Source organism: Schistocerca serialis, chromosome 4 (assembly GCF_023864345.2).
Source record: "Schistocerca serialis cubense isolate TAMUIC-IGC-003099 chromosome 4, iqSchSeri2.2, whole genome shotgun sequence".
NCBI classification, from domain to species: Eukaryota; Metazoa; Arthropoda; class Insecta; order Orthoptera; family Acrididae; genus Schistocerca; species Schistocerca serialis.
In genome coordinates, this window is record NC_064641.1 from 252,742,704 (window position 1) to 252,759,059 (window position 16,356).

Sequence of the window (16,356 nt, forward strand, 5' to 3'; positions counted from 1 at the left end):
GCTTCACACACCACTTTTGCAGAAGGACACATACCATATGTGGCAGTATATCAAGTTGTATGTTTGTATGATCCCAACCACAACAAATTCGAATAATATGTCAGTGATAATCCTACGACATGGATGCTCTCTGACTTTGAAAACCTTGTGTGGAGGTGTGGAGAGTTAATCCCATTTATCGCGGCGACATTCCCATGACTAGCTAGCTGGAGAATGATGCCTGATATGGGTAGGCACTTGACTGTCATGTCCATGGGCTGCTATTGTTAGAGAAGCAGAAAGTCCTTGCAGAGACCACTGTCATCTAACATGGTGCAGCCCACAATGCATGCATCTTGAAGTACCAACTGCCACAACACATCCCTCTTCCCCTGTAATTTGAGTGGGTATGATGCTCACTTTCTTGTTGACCACTTTGGCGATTTTAGCTTGGAAAATGATAAATTCAGTGTCATACCTGACAAGCAGAAAAATACATTTTTTTCCAGTGAATGACGTCAAGAATATCACTCCACCTCCTGGGTTCTTTAAGATGCTTGCATGCACCTGTACAGAAACTTGCTGAGACAATGCATCAGGAGAATATGCATATCAATAGATCTGCATACCTTGATGATACAAAGTTTCAGCTTGTGACGAAGAATGGAGTTTTTCCATACCAATATATGGATTCGATGGAGAGACTCCAGAAACCACACTGCCTGATATAACCACATCCACCAGCAAACTCACAGGCACTGCTATAATGGATGCAGATTATAGGCATGCAGTAAATGTTTGGTAGGAGTTTAACATCTCTAACTTAGAGGAATATGCTAAATTGTGCATGGAGACAGATATTCTCTTGCTTTCACACGTTATTGAGCAATTCCAGAGTTTCTGTCTGGGAATCATTCTGGATCCTGCCTTCTATCACATCGCGCCAGGACTTTAGTGGGATGCACACATATCAACATCAAACTGTTGACTGATGTTGATATGTTGCTTTTTTTCGAATGTGGGATTCGCATGGGCTTTGCCAGAGTGTCCACAGGTACACCAAGGCAAACAGCCTACGAATGAGTGAGGAGGAGTATAGGTCATCTGACAATTTGAGTTAAATCCTTTATTTGGCTGTAAATAATCTCTATGGGTATGCCATGCAACAAACTCTGCAGTTTGGAGCACGCTGATGGCTGTCCAAAGATGAAATCATCCGATTGGGAAAAAGATCCATCACTTGGCCGCTAAAGCTGTTGTGGGATACATCCTGAAGGCAGACATGGAATATCCCACCAATTTGCATGAAGTGTACAGCAACTTGCTGCGGTGTCCAGAGCGTCTATACCCAGGAAATACCGTACTTCCGTTTTCAAGCTGATGCCAACGCTAGGGAATGAACAGAGACACATTCTACACTACAGACACTACCAGCAGTGTCTCACGTTAAGGATGAAACTTGTTAGAATCACTCCCAGCATCTCCTTTGACCAGCGTCCCTGGTTGAAATACATTGATGGTTACCTCGAAAAGAATGCTCTCATGACGTGTGGTTTTGAAACTTATTTTTATAAATTAATGAATAATTTAGTTTTTGGCAAAACCATGAAGAATGTTAGAACCCACCGCAGAATTCGTTTACTTGTGACAGTGTACCAGGTTAAATGCTCATATGATTCTGGTCTCAATATATTCAAATAAAATCTCAGGACGACAGGGGGAGGAGGAAATGGACAGATAGAGGTACTCAGTGATGGACAGAGAGACTGGGGGAGGGAGAGGTGGACAGAGGGAAGGGTAAGGAGGAGATGGGCAGAGAGAGGGGGAAGGAGAAGATGAACAGGCAGAGAGAGGGAGAAGGATATGGACAGAGAGAGAGAGAGGAGGAAGAGATGGGCAGAAAGAATGCAGAGGAACTGAACAGAGAAAGTAGATGGTGATGTACAGAGAGTGGGAGGAGGAGGGCTTGGACAAAGAGAGGGCTGAAGAGGAGGTGGACGGATAGAGAAAGGGCGGAGGAAATAGCCAGAGAGAGGGGCGAGGAGGAGATGAACAGACAGAGAGGGGGAGAAGGAGGTGAGCAGAGGAGGATAAGGACAAAGAGATATACAGAGAGTGGTAGGAGGAGGAGTTGGACAAAGAGATGGCAGAAGAGGCTGTGAAAGACAGAGAAGGGGAGGAAGATATGGACAGAAAGAGGGATTAGATTACCTTAGATTGGATTCAGTTTTCGTTCCACAGACCCAAAAATGAGATGATTCTCGTGGGTGTGGAACAAGTCAGAAACTATAACATACAAAACATAAAACATTTGAATATAAAACTCACTGCCCTGCTTATCTGTCAGGAGATTATCAAAATAGGTGAATAAGTTACAGTAAACTGGAACCGCTAATATTTGTAGAATTAATGCAGTGTCAGAATGAAACATAGTTATGCACTTTTAATAAATTTATCATATACAAAATACCTGATCTTGACTGTTGTGATCAAGTGCTGTCAAAACTGAAATCTAACAGACATTTTTACTTAAACTGGTCTAACAATCCCTGTTAAGGCATACATCAATAGAATAGAAAGAATTGACTATCAAAAAGTCTTTCAAACTCTGTTTAAACTGTGCTTTATCTGAAACACCTCCTCCAAGGAGGAGATGGACAGAGAGAGGGTGAAGGAAGAGGTGGCAGAGAAAGGACTAGAAAAAGATATACAGAGAGAGGGGGAGAGGCAGATTGCCTGAGAGAGGGGGGAAGAGAGAGAGGGAAGGTGGAGGAGGAGATGGGTGCAGATTATGTGACATATATATTGAAAATCCAAAGAAACCGGTATATCTGCCTGATATCGTGTAGAGTCCTCGTGAGATAGCAGAAGTGCCGCGACACGACGTGGCATGGATCGACTAATGTCTGAAGTAGTGCTGTAGAGAATTGACACCATGAATCCTGCAGGGCTGTCCATAAATCCGTAAGAGTACGAGGGGGTGGAGATCTCTTCTGAACAGTACGTTGCAAGTCATTCCAGATATGCTCAATAATGTTCATGTCTGTGGAGTTTGGTGGCCAGCGTAAGTGTTTAAACTCAGAAGACTGTTCCTGGAACCACTCTGCAGCAATTCTGGACGTGAGGGGTGTCGCATTGTCCTGCTGGAACTGTTCAAGTCCGTCGGAATGCACAGCGGACACGAATGGATGCAGGTGGATCAGACAGGATGCTTACGTATTTAAACGTATCAGGGAGCCCACATCATTCCAACTGCACACGCCCACACCATTACAGAGCCTCCACCAGCTTGAACAGTCCCCTGTTGACGTGCAGGGTGCATGAATTCATGAGGTTAACTCCATACCCGTGCCTATCCATCCGCTCGATACAATTCGAAACGAGACTCGTCCGACCAGGCAACAGTCCAATGTCGGTGTTGACGGGCCCAGCCGAGGCGTAAAGCATTGTGTCATGCAACGGTGCACGAGTGGGCCTTCGGCTCCGAAGGTCCACATCGATGATGTTTCGTTGAAGGTTTCGCACGCTGACACTTGCTGATAGTTCAGCACTATAATATGCAACAATTTGCGGAAATGTTGCACTTCTGTAGCGTTTAACTGTAGTTTTCAGACTTTTTGCGTGATGTTTTTCCGGCTGCAGCGACGTCAGAGAACTGATATTTTACCGGATTCCTGATCTTCACGGTACAGTGGTGAAATAGTGGTACGGGAAAATCCCCACTTCAGTGCTATCTCGGAGATGCTGTGTCCCATCGCTCATGTGCCGACTGTAACACCACGTTCAAACTCACTTAAATCTTGATAACCTGCCATTGTAGCAGCAGTAACCGATCTAACAACTTCCCGAGATACTGGTCGTCTTATATAGGCGTTGCCGACCACAGCACAGTATTCTGCCTGCTTACATATCTCTGTATTTGAAAACGCATGCCTATACCAGTTTTTTTGGCGCTTCAGTGTACATAAAATTGTGAAGCCACATGTATAAAGCCAGTATTGAAATAAAAATCTTACAAAAATCATATAAAATTAATATAGTTTGCTTCTCTATTCTTATTTCCGATCTGAATAACAATAACATGCCATTTCAGATATTGTTAGGTAAGAAGATGCTGGAATAAACCTGTTATTTAACACAAGTTGCTCTTTTCATTAACCTCATCAATAAGTTTAAAATCGATTGAATGCTTTCACAAACACAAGAATAAAACGCAGAAACTATTTTTTAAATAAAAATTAATTTTTAGTATGCCAAATTTTTAAAAATTTGATTGAAAGTATAAAACAATTTCTTCTATTTCTATACAGATTTCTAACCCCTTACAAAGCTACGCAAATGCTAGTAAGATTTTAAACGAAGAATCTTGAGCGCATTCACTGGAAAATAGTAAAGAGGTGAACTGCTCATGCATCAGTTACGTACTGCATACACCTCACGTTTTTCGTTTTAAATCTCGCTAGTATTTTCACAGACACCAAAAATTCGCAATCACACGACTTCAGTACTATCTTTACGGGTTTTAAAATCTGTACGGAGCCATGGTGTATAAAAAATTTGTTTTTATTTAAATAATTATATACTTCTTTTTGTAGAGCTCCAAGCTAGTCTACTCCATGCAAGCCTCTTCATCTCTGCGATGTGCTTACACTTGTACATGCTTACTGTACTCAAGCCTTGCTCTCCATTTACAATTTTCACTCCCCACAGTTACCTCCATTATCAAATTGACTGTACCATCATACCTCAGAATGTGTCATGTCGCCGGCCGCTGTGGCCGAGCGGTTCTAGGCACTTCAGTCCGGAACCGCGCGACTGCTACGGTCGCAGGTTCGAATCCTGCCTCGGGCATGGATGTGTGTGATGTACTTCGGCTAGTTAGGTTTAAGTAGTTCTAAGTCTAGGGACTGATGGCCTCAGATGTTAAGTCCCATAGTGCTCAGAGCCATTTTTTTGTGTCATGTCAACCAATCGCTTAATTTAATCACCTTGTGCCATAAATGTCTTTTCTCCCCAAATTAGATTCGTGCCTCCTCACTACTAATTTAATTTATCATTCTAACTTTCAGCATTCTATTGTAGCATCAAATGTCAAAAGTTTCTGCTCTGTTGTAGTCTGGACTGTTTACTGTTTACGTTTCAGTTCTGTATAAGGCTATACCCCAGACAGCAACCTTCAGAAAAGACTACTTAACACTTAAATTTGCATTTGGTGTAAACAAATTTCTATTTTTCAGCAACTCATTTGTTGAATTTCCAGCCTGCATTTTATATCCTCGGCTGTTGTCAGATATTTTACTGACCAATTGTCAAAACCGATCAAATACTTTTAGTGTCTCATTTCCTAATCTATTCCCCTCAATAACGCCAGATTTAATCGACTACTTTCCATTGGCCTTGTTTTACTTTTATTGATGACCATCATACAATCTTTTTTCAAGACACTATCCATTCCGTTCAACGGATCTTGCAAGTCCTTTGCCGTCTCTGATAGCATTAAAAAGCCATTGGCAAATTTCAAAGTTTTTGTTTCTTCTCCCTGAACTTTAACTTCCCTTCAGTCAGTCTCCTTGGTAGTCTTTACTACAAGCTCAACGCACACATTGAATAACATTATATATAGGCTGCAGCTTTGCCTCACTCCCTTCTCAATTACTTCTTCCCTTTCATGTCCATTGACTCTTATAACTGTAATCAGATTTCTGTACATGTTGTAGATAACCTTTTACTCCTTATATTTTGTGCCTGCTGCCTTCAGACAGACCTTACAGAGAGTGTTCAGGAGTCTACATTATCAAAATATTTCTCTAAATCTACAAGTTTTAGAAACGTATATTTGCCTTTCTTTGAAGATACGTCATAGGGTCACTATTTCCCAGCGTGTTTCTACATTTGTCCGGAATACAAGTTGACCTTACATGGTCGGCTTCTAAGGCCCCTTCCATTAATCTATAAATAATTCGTGTCAGTATTTTTCATTCGTGTCTTATTAAGCTGATGGTTCGCTAATATTCACCTGTCAGCATCTGCATTCTCTAGAATTTGGATTATTACAGTCTTCCTTAATCATCAAGAGAGTCTAATATTGAATTTATCCACAATTAAACTGAGCTGTCATTCTTTACGTTAAGTGGAAAATTCATTCAAGTTTTCTGCATAGTCTTAGAAATGCCCAATGACGATATTTTCCCGTGGGTAAAAGCATGATCTGTGCATAATCTTGTGCTGGCCCCATTTGAAAAATCGTTTATCTTCCAAAAACAATGCCAGTCGTTTTGATATATGCAGAGTAGAAAGTGTGTGGTTTTGGCAGTTTGCTTTGCACTTATTAATTGCATATGACGTATATCAGAAATATATTATAGACAATCATGAATATTTCAATAGTCAACATATTAAATCAGAAAGTGGTGAATATCTGGAAGATGGTTGGATGAAGCTGTCGTTGTGAGACAAAGCTCGTGGCGCACAGAGCTACACACAGTTGCACTTGGAAGATGGCTGCAGTGATGTACAAATGGGATGGACGTTCCCGTTCTTCAGTTGTCTCATGAACACAGTCGCTGACGTGCTGCGTGGCAAAATATAATGTTTTCGGGCAAGCAAAATTTAAGCTTGTCTTATAGTGATTTCTACATACATTTTAGATGAAAACATGCTTTTTGTAGTATGGCCTTAAGTGATGCAGCGGATAAACGCTGTGTGCGATAGTTTGGATCACCAATGGATACAACGTGCGATCTCGATTCATACGTGTTGAAAGCAGCCTGGACATCTACACTACATCAGGGAGGTTCCAGAGCAGCTCTCTCGGATAACTATATGTGCTGTATATGTAGAAGGCAATACCACGACAAATGTGGCTAGGAATATGATGAAACTAACAGACAACACTACTACCCTGATGAAACTAACAGACAACGCTACTACCCTGTTCTGGAAGGTCACCTAACACATGGCCTATCGAACTCGTTGGGATGTGTTTGGTAGACAACGTACTCGTCACGCTCCTCCAGCTTCATTTTGATAATTTTGATTCTTGTGTAGTCGGATATAAACTGGGTGTGGGATGATAGGAACATGTCAAGACCCTCTTTGATTGCTCTGTTTACAGCACTTGGCGATTCGCATCATACTGAACTTTCAGAGATCATATACAATTCAGAAATCCTAAAGAATTGTGCATTGACATGTATCTAATCTATGGAAAAATTCTTTTTATCACAGGTAGCCGTCCCTGTGTTTCCATTTTCACAAAAAAGTGTAGACTGTAGGCCTGTGTCATATGGACTTTCTTCTCTGCTGGGTATGTAAACGGGATAACTTGAAGAAATCGGAGCACGTGCGGGACGTGGATGCAAGATTACACCTCAGGTGCTCCAGTGCCCTCAGTATCAGGTAAAATTCCATATCAAACTCCATTAATTAGTCTGATAATCATACACTGAGGATGCATAATGGAATAACACAGATTAGGGAAGACATCACTCTTCACAGGATGGTAGTACATTGTTGAAGATGTTTGACAAATCTTTGATAAAAGCTAGGTCTACGCTCTAACATTTATAAAAGTATCCCAGTAAACTCTCAAATGTTTTATAAAACATCTTTTATAAAAGATTTTTCGAAAGTTATCGTGCAGAGCAATGCGGGCCATACATTATGGGTTAATGGTATTAAGTTGAACTGTTGGGAAATATAAATTTGAAACACTCAATTTGAGGTGTTTTTGCTTTAATTAGGACCCCCACTGCCGTACCAACAGCTCTCCAGGTTTTTCGCTGAAAAGTAACGGATTCTGCGATGTGTCATTTCTCTAACAGCCCGCTTTATGTAGAGAATGTACGAACTTAAAGATGAAAGCTCACTGTCTGTGATAGGCAGCAACATAGGTACATGGCACATTTCGAACAAGTCATCAATCTTATCTCGTATACACGTAAACAAATGAACCATAATGTAAACTAGGCTTATAACTGGTATGTTTTGTTCCAGAATTAAATTAAAAATTATTCCCACTGGTGGTTCTGACAGAGGATTTTGGGAGGTTGCGTTGATTGCAAGGCAACCAACAGGGACACCTCCCACCCCACTATCAGCTAATGTGGTACTTGGTTGAAAACTCACTTATTCTACAAAAGGTAGAACTAGAACAGCCCACTCTGCGTTTAATGGCAGATGATCAAAAGTAAAGAAAAATAAGAAATTTTGTATAGTAAGACACACTACAATGTAAGCTAGGCTTATAACTGAGATGTTTTGTTCTGGAATTAAATTAAAAGTAATTCCCACTGCTGGTTCTGACAGGGGAAGTGCAACCCTTGGCACAGAGTGGTATATACAATATCACTTGCAAGCAGTGTGAAGAAATGTGTATTGGTTAGTCAGACAGAGCTGTGGCAATTGGGTGCGTGAACATGAGAGAAGCTGGAGATTAAGGAAGAAAGATTCAACCTTTGCTGATTATCTTTTAGCCGGAAATCATTCACATGAAGTAGAATATGAAGTTTTACATGCTTTTTAAAAAGTAAGAAAAGTGACCCTACTGGAAACACTGGAAATCAACAAGAACATGACACAGAATAGCAGCCTAGTATTAAAAGAGTTTACATTTTCCCCTTTGTAAAATTAAGTTTTCGTCAGAAATACTTGAGTCAAACTGTAAATTCATCTTATTTCTCATCTATTGTTAAATGTACTACCACATGAAAACTTTGTTAATCACCTTTTCTAGTTATTGTATTCATTTCTGTGTGTCAGAAAACTGTAATGGTTTCCTGTACACACACTCTGTCATTTTCGTATCTTCTGTACAAATTATATCTGCGTAAGTCGTACATCATATTTATCTGTGTCTGCGATATTCATTTGTCATGTAAAATGACCCGAATAGCCGAAAGCCAGTTCCTGATCAAATAAATATGATTTCCCAGGGCTCTAGGAAATGCTTTGCTTTTTAATATCGTTATCATGTTCTGCCAAGCACCGACGGAAAATTCAGTTAATGTTAAGTTTTTAATTACACCTTAACAAAAAATACAATACTGTTTCAGTACGTTGCATATCAGTGAACACTCGTAGCTGTTAAGCGAACTGTTGCACATGTCGGCCTCGTCTTTGGATGCAATATTCCACTCGTTTCTCCGGTGAGTTACGAATTCTTCCAGACACTCTTTGAACGTCTACTATAGCCTGTCTAGACCGTACAATTCGCTGCTCCAATCCTTCAATCAAATCTATGGGAGCGCCGTGCTACGCTTCACATTTGAGACGATCCCAGATAGGAAAATTCACAACACTGAGGTCAGGTGACCTAGGAGGCCGAGGTACAGGTCCTGCTTGACCTAACCATTTTGGACCACAGATTTTAAAGGTCGCGTTATATCAGCAACTAAATGTGCCGATTCCTTCTTATATGTAGCACCACTAGGTATTGGGGAGGGGGTGAGATGGAAGTGACATGTAACATTAATCAAAGGGAACTGACAACAGTGTCAAATACAGAACTTTCGGATTCTCTATTTTGACTGCTGACAGTTCCAACGACATGTATTGTTGGTTTCGTGTAAAAACATGCGAAAACGACGAATATTAGTGTCGGATTCATGGTCTTCTTGATTGTTGGGTTGACTGTCCCGACGAAAAGTTTTGTGTTAAATTAAAGCAGCATGCAAAGAAATTAGGTTTGTTTTTACACAATAGTGTAAAAAATATTTCATTTCCCTTCCTGTCTCATGTAAGACTAATATTAATAACTAACTGGGTAACTGCGGGTAATCTATATAGTTATGCACTGACACCCCTTCGCTCATTGTACTCACTTCACACTGCCAACTTCACATAACACAATCACCATTTTTCTGCAGACGTTACAATCGGGTTTGAACTGTTCCATTTGTCAAAACGAAGTAAGTGTTTTCTGGACACGACCGATGACTCCAATGCAGCTGTTAATTAGTTCAGTATGTTGCTTCTTTGTGATACTGATATTAATTATTGTCTGCAGCATATATGTTCTGCATCCATCTCCATAGCAGTTTCACACACGAAATCACCGGAAGTACAGTGTTACCACATTTTCTGTTAATATTTGTGGGATCACTGAAATTGCTCATATTCGAAATTTGTTGCGTATTTTCATGTCAGGGCACACGTCCTTCAGTTGCATAAGAAGCTGCTCCCTTCACGCTGTGATAACCACTATTCCACTTCACGTCACGCTGCTGTGGGCGATATGCTGTTATCTCTGTCCCAGACAAATCTCTGTGAGATGAGAACGAGAGTTTAGCACAGTGACGCGACCTTCGTACGGGAAAGCTCATAGATTGATAATGGGGCCTCATCATAATGGATCACAATGGAACGTCCAGATAAAATTCCAAGTAAGGAAACCACGGATAATCTCCGTAGTACTACATGCTCATGAGTTAGGGAAGGCACGCGGCAGCTACAAACCACGTAAGTTTTATATTTATAAACTGATCGACAGGGCGAATATTACGGATAACGTCATCAGAAATGTTGAGGAATAGTTGATAACGTAACAGACAGTGATACTGTTTTACGAAAGGTATTATAGATATCATCATATAGTGTTTTTTAGTCTGAAATGAACCGCGGATGTAACAATTGCTAAGTTTGTTACTTCATTGCTATCGTGTTCTTGTAAGGATAGTCCGCCACTGAAAATGCATGTCGGTCGTAGAGTGGAAGGACTTCTAGCTCCAGCTTACCATAATAAAGAACGAAAACCTCTCTGAACAGAAATTCGTCAACAGAATGCTAGATGTTCTTCAGAGTCAGATAAGGTATGATTTAAGATAGTTTTGCAGGTCACAGTCTTCATCACATTGGCTTTGTCAAACATTATACCTACTACATTTCATGTCATTGGAAATGTATGAATGTCTGATATTGTCTATTTGACGGTGGCGTAAGAGTGCTTCTTCCAGTCCTTTTCACTTCAAACGTGTGAAGGAAGAAAGGAATATCTTTATCTTCGCATAACATATGTCTGACAAGGCAATTTCTGTGATTTATTCGAAGAACTGCAAGTCATAAGCATCTGACGAGTAACTGAGCAATATGTGTGACTTTTTTGGTTTTCTTTATGGTGATAATTTTGTGTTCATATTTTTTCATTATTGCAATAACGTATTTCGCATGCATCTCATTGTAGGAAAAAAAAAAAAAACTACAGACTGACTCAACAGTATTTTCCCTCCAGGTACAGTGTCGTGTGTATTATTTTGCTGGCCTTCCCTCTTTTCCATTACATGACTACATGGTATAACCAGTTACTTATTTATCACACTCTTATCTTGGATACCATATGTATGTCTGCATGGCGTAAAAACGAACTTACTTTCTCCATATTTTTTAAATGTGTCAATTAAGTATGCAAAATACATTGTAAAACCTTTCGCAACTCCGTGTAATATTAATTCAACACAAAATTTGACTAGAAGGAAAACCTTTAGTTTCCCTGCCAGGAGCATGAATCTACTCTTGACAAATGACAGTTCTCTTCGATTATTTTTTACATGCGTTTTCTTTTCATCCTTACTCATACTCCCATATATTAAATGTCATCAGGCCTGTTACCAGTCTAGCGACACCAGAAACGATGGTATCGACACTGATATCAGCCGGCCGGTGTGGCCGAGCGGTTCTAGGCGCTTCAGTCTGGAACCACGCGACCGCTACGGTCGCAGGTTCGAATCCTGCCCCGGTCATAGATGTGTGTGATGTCCTTAGGTTAGTTAGGTTTAAGTAGTTCTAAGTTCTAGAGGACTGATGGCCTCAGATGTTAAGTCCCATAGTGCTCAGCGCCATTTTATTTGACACTGATATTGTTACTTTTTTGAATATTTTTACACGCTAATCCTTCACACTCGCATCTGTTCTCTAAGTGTGCTAGCGACATCTTATCCCAATGTAATTTTTTTAAGATAGTAATACATGTATCAATTTTATCCGAAATAGCTCTAGGGATTCTAGAGCTACGGTCACATACAACCAATTTCGCTGCATTACGTACAAGGCTACTAAGGTTGTCTCAGTATATTTACCTAGGTACTAAGTCATATGTGTACCAAACGTGACTGAAATTGCACCAAGCATTCCAGAGATATACTTTTCATGGCACTCTTTCCTACCTCCAACCTCACCTCTATGGTTAAATGTCAACACAGCATCTCCAAAAACTATGGATGCGACATCAATATGGTTCGTTTTAAGTTGTTTTTAGCTCACTTCTTCATCCTGATAGCTCATCCCACTCCTAAATGTATACGTGTCTTACTCAGCCATACGCTTTTATGAAATTTCCTGGCAGATTAAAACTGTGTGCCGGACCGAGACTCGAACTCGGGACCTCGGGTGCCGAGTTTGAGTTCGGTCCGGCACACAGTTTTAATCTACCAGGAAATTTCAAATCACCGCACACTCCGCTGCAGGGTGAAAATCTCATTCTGCATATGCTTTTACATATATGGTATATAGGTACCAGTTTAGACTGAAATTACATAAGGCGCTCCACGGTTATCCTATAACATAAACAGATACATTCATTTTTTATTCTTATAGATTTTAATGTTCAAAACGTGTGCAAAGTGTCCCTAATCTCTAGACCCAAGGTTATACAGATAGTATATCGTCCAGAAGTGAGCACTCTTAGAGACTGAACTAATGGTCGGAAATCTCCTTTTAAAATTTGCTGATTGATTTATACTGAACGACAGACCGAACTCGAAATTGGACTCTTGCTAGCAGTTTACAAGCATCTGCCTCACACGCCTTGAACAGTCAAGTCCTCGTACCGCAAGAAATATTCATTACTGGCTGTTGGTTCTATACCTCATAACACTATCTTTTCGATCCTTTAAGATCGTCTGTTTAATTTTGACAGATGCTGAGCAGATTCCCCAGTAGCCTCCTTTCTCATGTGTCTGACAAAGGTAGAAATTGTTGTGGTTATAAGGCAAGTAGTTATTGTAAAAATGAATGGGATGAAACAGCAGCTCAAATCGATTAAGTAACAAGATTTTTGGAACAATTACATCATACATTCGATTATTTATTTAAAAAAATACTAACCCGTTCCATATTACAACGAAATGTTGTACTTGATTCATAGAATAAGTCTCGAACTAAACTGAAGTATGCAGCACTTTACTGACATTAATGTCGTTATGCCATCACTTAAAACTCCCGGGCTATTAGGCCGGGATCGATGTACAAAACTTTCTCCTAATGTTTCCTCTCTGACTGCGGGAGATATTTTCAGAGATAAGGTGGCAGTTAGCCATTTTACTTCTGAAGATGTCTCCCGCAATCGGAGAGGAAACATTAGGAGAAAGTTTTATACATCGACTACTTCCTAAAAACCCGGAAGCTTTAAGTGATGTCAGTACCAGCCGTGAGAGCTTACATTGTATGATCAGTGTAGTTATGGGGACCAGCCTCTACATCCAGTATATACACTCCTGGAAATTGAAATAAGAACACCGTGAATTCATTGTCCCAGGAAGGGGAAACTTTATTGACACATTCCTGGGGTCAGATACATCACATGATCACACTGACAGAACCACAGGCACATAGACACAGGCAACAGAGCATGCACAATGTCGGCACTAGTACAGTGTATATCCACCTTTCGCAGCAATGCAGGCTGCTATTCTCCCATGGAGACGATCGTAGAGATGCTGGATGTAGTCCTGTGGAACGGCTTGCCATGCCATTTCCACCTGGCGCCTCAGTTGGACAAGCGTTCGTGCTGGACGTGCAGACCGCGTGAGACGACGCTTCATCCAGTCCCAAACATGCTCAATGGGGGACAGATCCGGAGATCTTGCTGGCCAGGGTAGTTGACTTACACCTTCTAGAGTACGTTGAGTGGCACGGGATACATGCGGATGTGCATTGTCCTGTTGGAACAGCAAGTTCCCTTGCCGGTCTAGGAATGGTAGAACGATGGGTTCGATGACGGTTTGGATGTACCGTGCACTATTCAGTGTCCCCTTGACGATCACCAGTGGTGTACGGCCAGTGTAGGAGATCGCTCCCCACACCATGATGCCGGGTGTTGGCCCTGTGTGCCTCGGTCGTATGCAGTCCTGATTGTGGCGCTCACCTGCACGGCGCCAAACACGCATACGACCATCATTGGCACCAAGGCAGAAGCGACTCTCATCGCTGAAGACGACACGTCTCCATTCGTCCCTCCATTCACGCCTGTCGCGACACCACTGGAGGCGGACTGCACGATGTTGGGGCATGAGCGGAAGACGGCCTAACGGTGTGCGGGACCGTAGCCCAGCTTCATGGAGATGGTTGCGAATGGTCCTCGCCGATACCCCAGGAGCAACAGTGTCCCTAATTTGCTGGGAAGTGGCGGTGCGGTCCCCTACGGCACTGCGTAGGATCCTACGGTCTTGGCGTGCATCCGTGCGTCGCTGCGGTCCGGTCCCAGGTCGACGGGCACGTTCACCTTCCGCCGACCACTGGCGACAACATCGATGTACTGTGGAGACCTCACGCCCCACGTGTTGAGCAATTCGGCGGTACGTCCACCCGGCCTCCCGCATGCCCACTATACGCCCTCGCTCAAAGTCCGTCAACTGCACATACGGTTCACGTCCACGCTGTCGCGGCATGCTACCAGTGTTAACCCTGCTGTTCTGTTCGGGTCTATATGACCCGAAACGAATATGAACGTTATTTTACATTATGTAAATACCAATATATATTTATGAAACTTTGTGACTTTGTCTGAAAATGGATGAGCAGCATGTGTTTTAAAAGGTTTTAAAAAAGTTTAAGAAGTTTGGGCTTCAACTGTAATAGTTGCATATGTAATGTTCGGGTCATAATGACCCGACACAAATATGTTTAGTGTAACTCGTATTTATTTCTAAAATCTGGAAATGGCGAAAATTATTTTTGTTGTGTTGTGTGGGAATAGTGACTGCATCATTCCAACTTACTCTCAACAATCACCTAAAGCTCCATGCGTTCACAACAATGGGCTTGTTTGTTGCTTTCCCCAGGAAATAATAATTGGCAGTTCTCAATAATTGGAATGCTTTGTTTCTGCCCAGTTTGACTTGTGACACCATGGCGATGAGACCATTGAATGATCGTGAGTTGGAAGAAATAGTAAATGCCTCACCAGATGAAGGATCACTTTCTGAGTTTGAAGATCACATCAGCAATGCATCTGAAAGCGAGTGTTCCGATGACAGTTACGACAGTCCACAGCCCATACAAAATAGTGTAGAGACTTTTCTTTCTAAAAATGGGAATATAGAATGGCAGTTGCATCCACCAGCACAACATGGTCGCCTACCAGCTTCGAACATCATCAAGAGTACCCCAGGAGTTACCAGGTATGCAGTCAGCAGAATATCTGATGTAAAATGTTCATTTGAAGCAGTATTTCACACAGCGCTTCAAAATGAAATAATAGAGATGACAAATATTGAAGGGCAGCGAGTTTATGGTGAACAGTGGACAGATATTGATGGTTCTGTTTTCCATGCATACTTAGGACTCTTACTCCTAGCGGGTGTATATCGATCTCATGGGGAGTCTACAAAAAGTTTGTGGGATAAAGATACTGGGCGAAACATATTTCGAGCAACCATGTCTCATGAAACATTCTGTAAGATATCACGTGTCCTGCGATTTGACAAGAAATCTACTAGAGAGGAAAGACGACGTACTGACAAACTTGCCGCAATTCGTAGTATTTGGGAGAAGTGGGTAGAGGTCCTTCCTAAACTGTATAATCCAGGAGAAAATGTTACTGTTGACGAGCAGTTAGTAGCATTTAGAGGTCGCTGTCCATTCAAGCAGTATATCCCAAGTAAACCGGCAAAATATGGGATCAAAATATGGACCATGTGTGACAGCAAAACTTCATACGTACTGAAAGCCCAAATTTATACAGGAAAGGTGAGTGGAGCGGCACCAGAAAGAAATCAGGGAATGAGGGTGGTATCTGATCTCACTTCTGAGTTACGTGGTCAGAATATCACGTGTGACAACTTTTTTACGTCGTACAATTTGGGGCAGCTGCTTCTGAAAAGGAAATTGACTATGTTGGGAACTATACGGAAAAATAAGCCGGAGCTTCCACACAAAATGACCAACAAGGAGGTACACAGCTCTTCATTTTACTTCACAAATGACACTACTGTGGTTAATTATATTCCTAAGAGACACAAGAATGTTGTACTTATGAGCACTCTCCACCATGATGCGGAAATCAGTGACAGGGCTGATAAGAAGCCAAAAATGATTTTGGACTATAATTCAACCAAAGGTGCTGTAGACACGCTTGATCAGTTATTAGGTACATATACATGCAAA

At 41.4% G+C, this 16,356-nt stretch overlaps 1 protein-coding gene across 1 annotated transcript in view; it reads left to right on the plus strand.

Moving 5' to 3' along the window:
* Positions 1–10,265: 10,265 nt before the first annotated feature.
* Positions 10,266–16,356, plus strand: part of LOC126474386 (UDP-glucosyltransferase 2-like) — a 178,411-nt gene continuing 172,320 nt past the window's right edge. The window contains exon 1 of the mRNA XM_050101853.1: positions 10,266–10,361. The gene's annotated coding sequence lies outside the window, so the exon portion shown is untranslated. The remainder of the gene's footprint in view (positions 10,362–16,356) is intronic.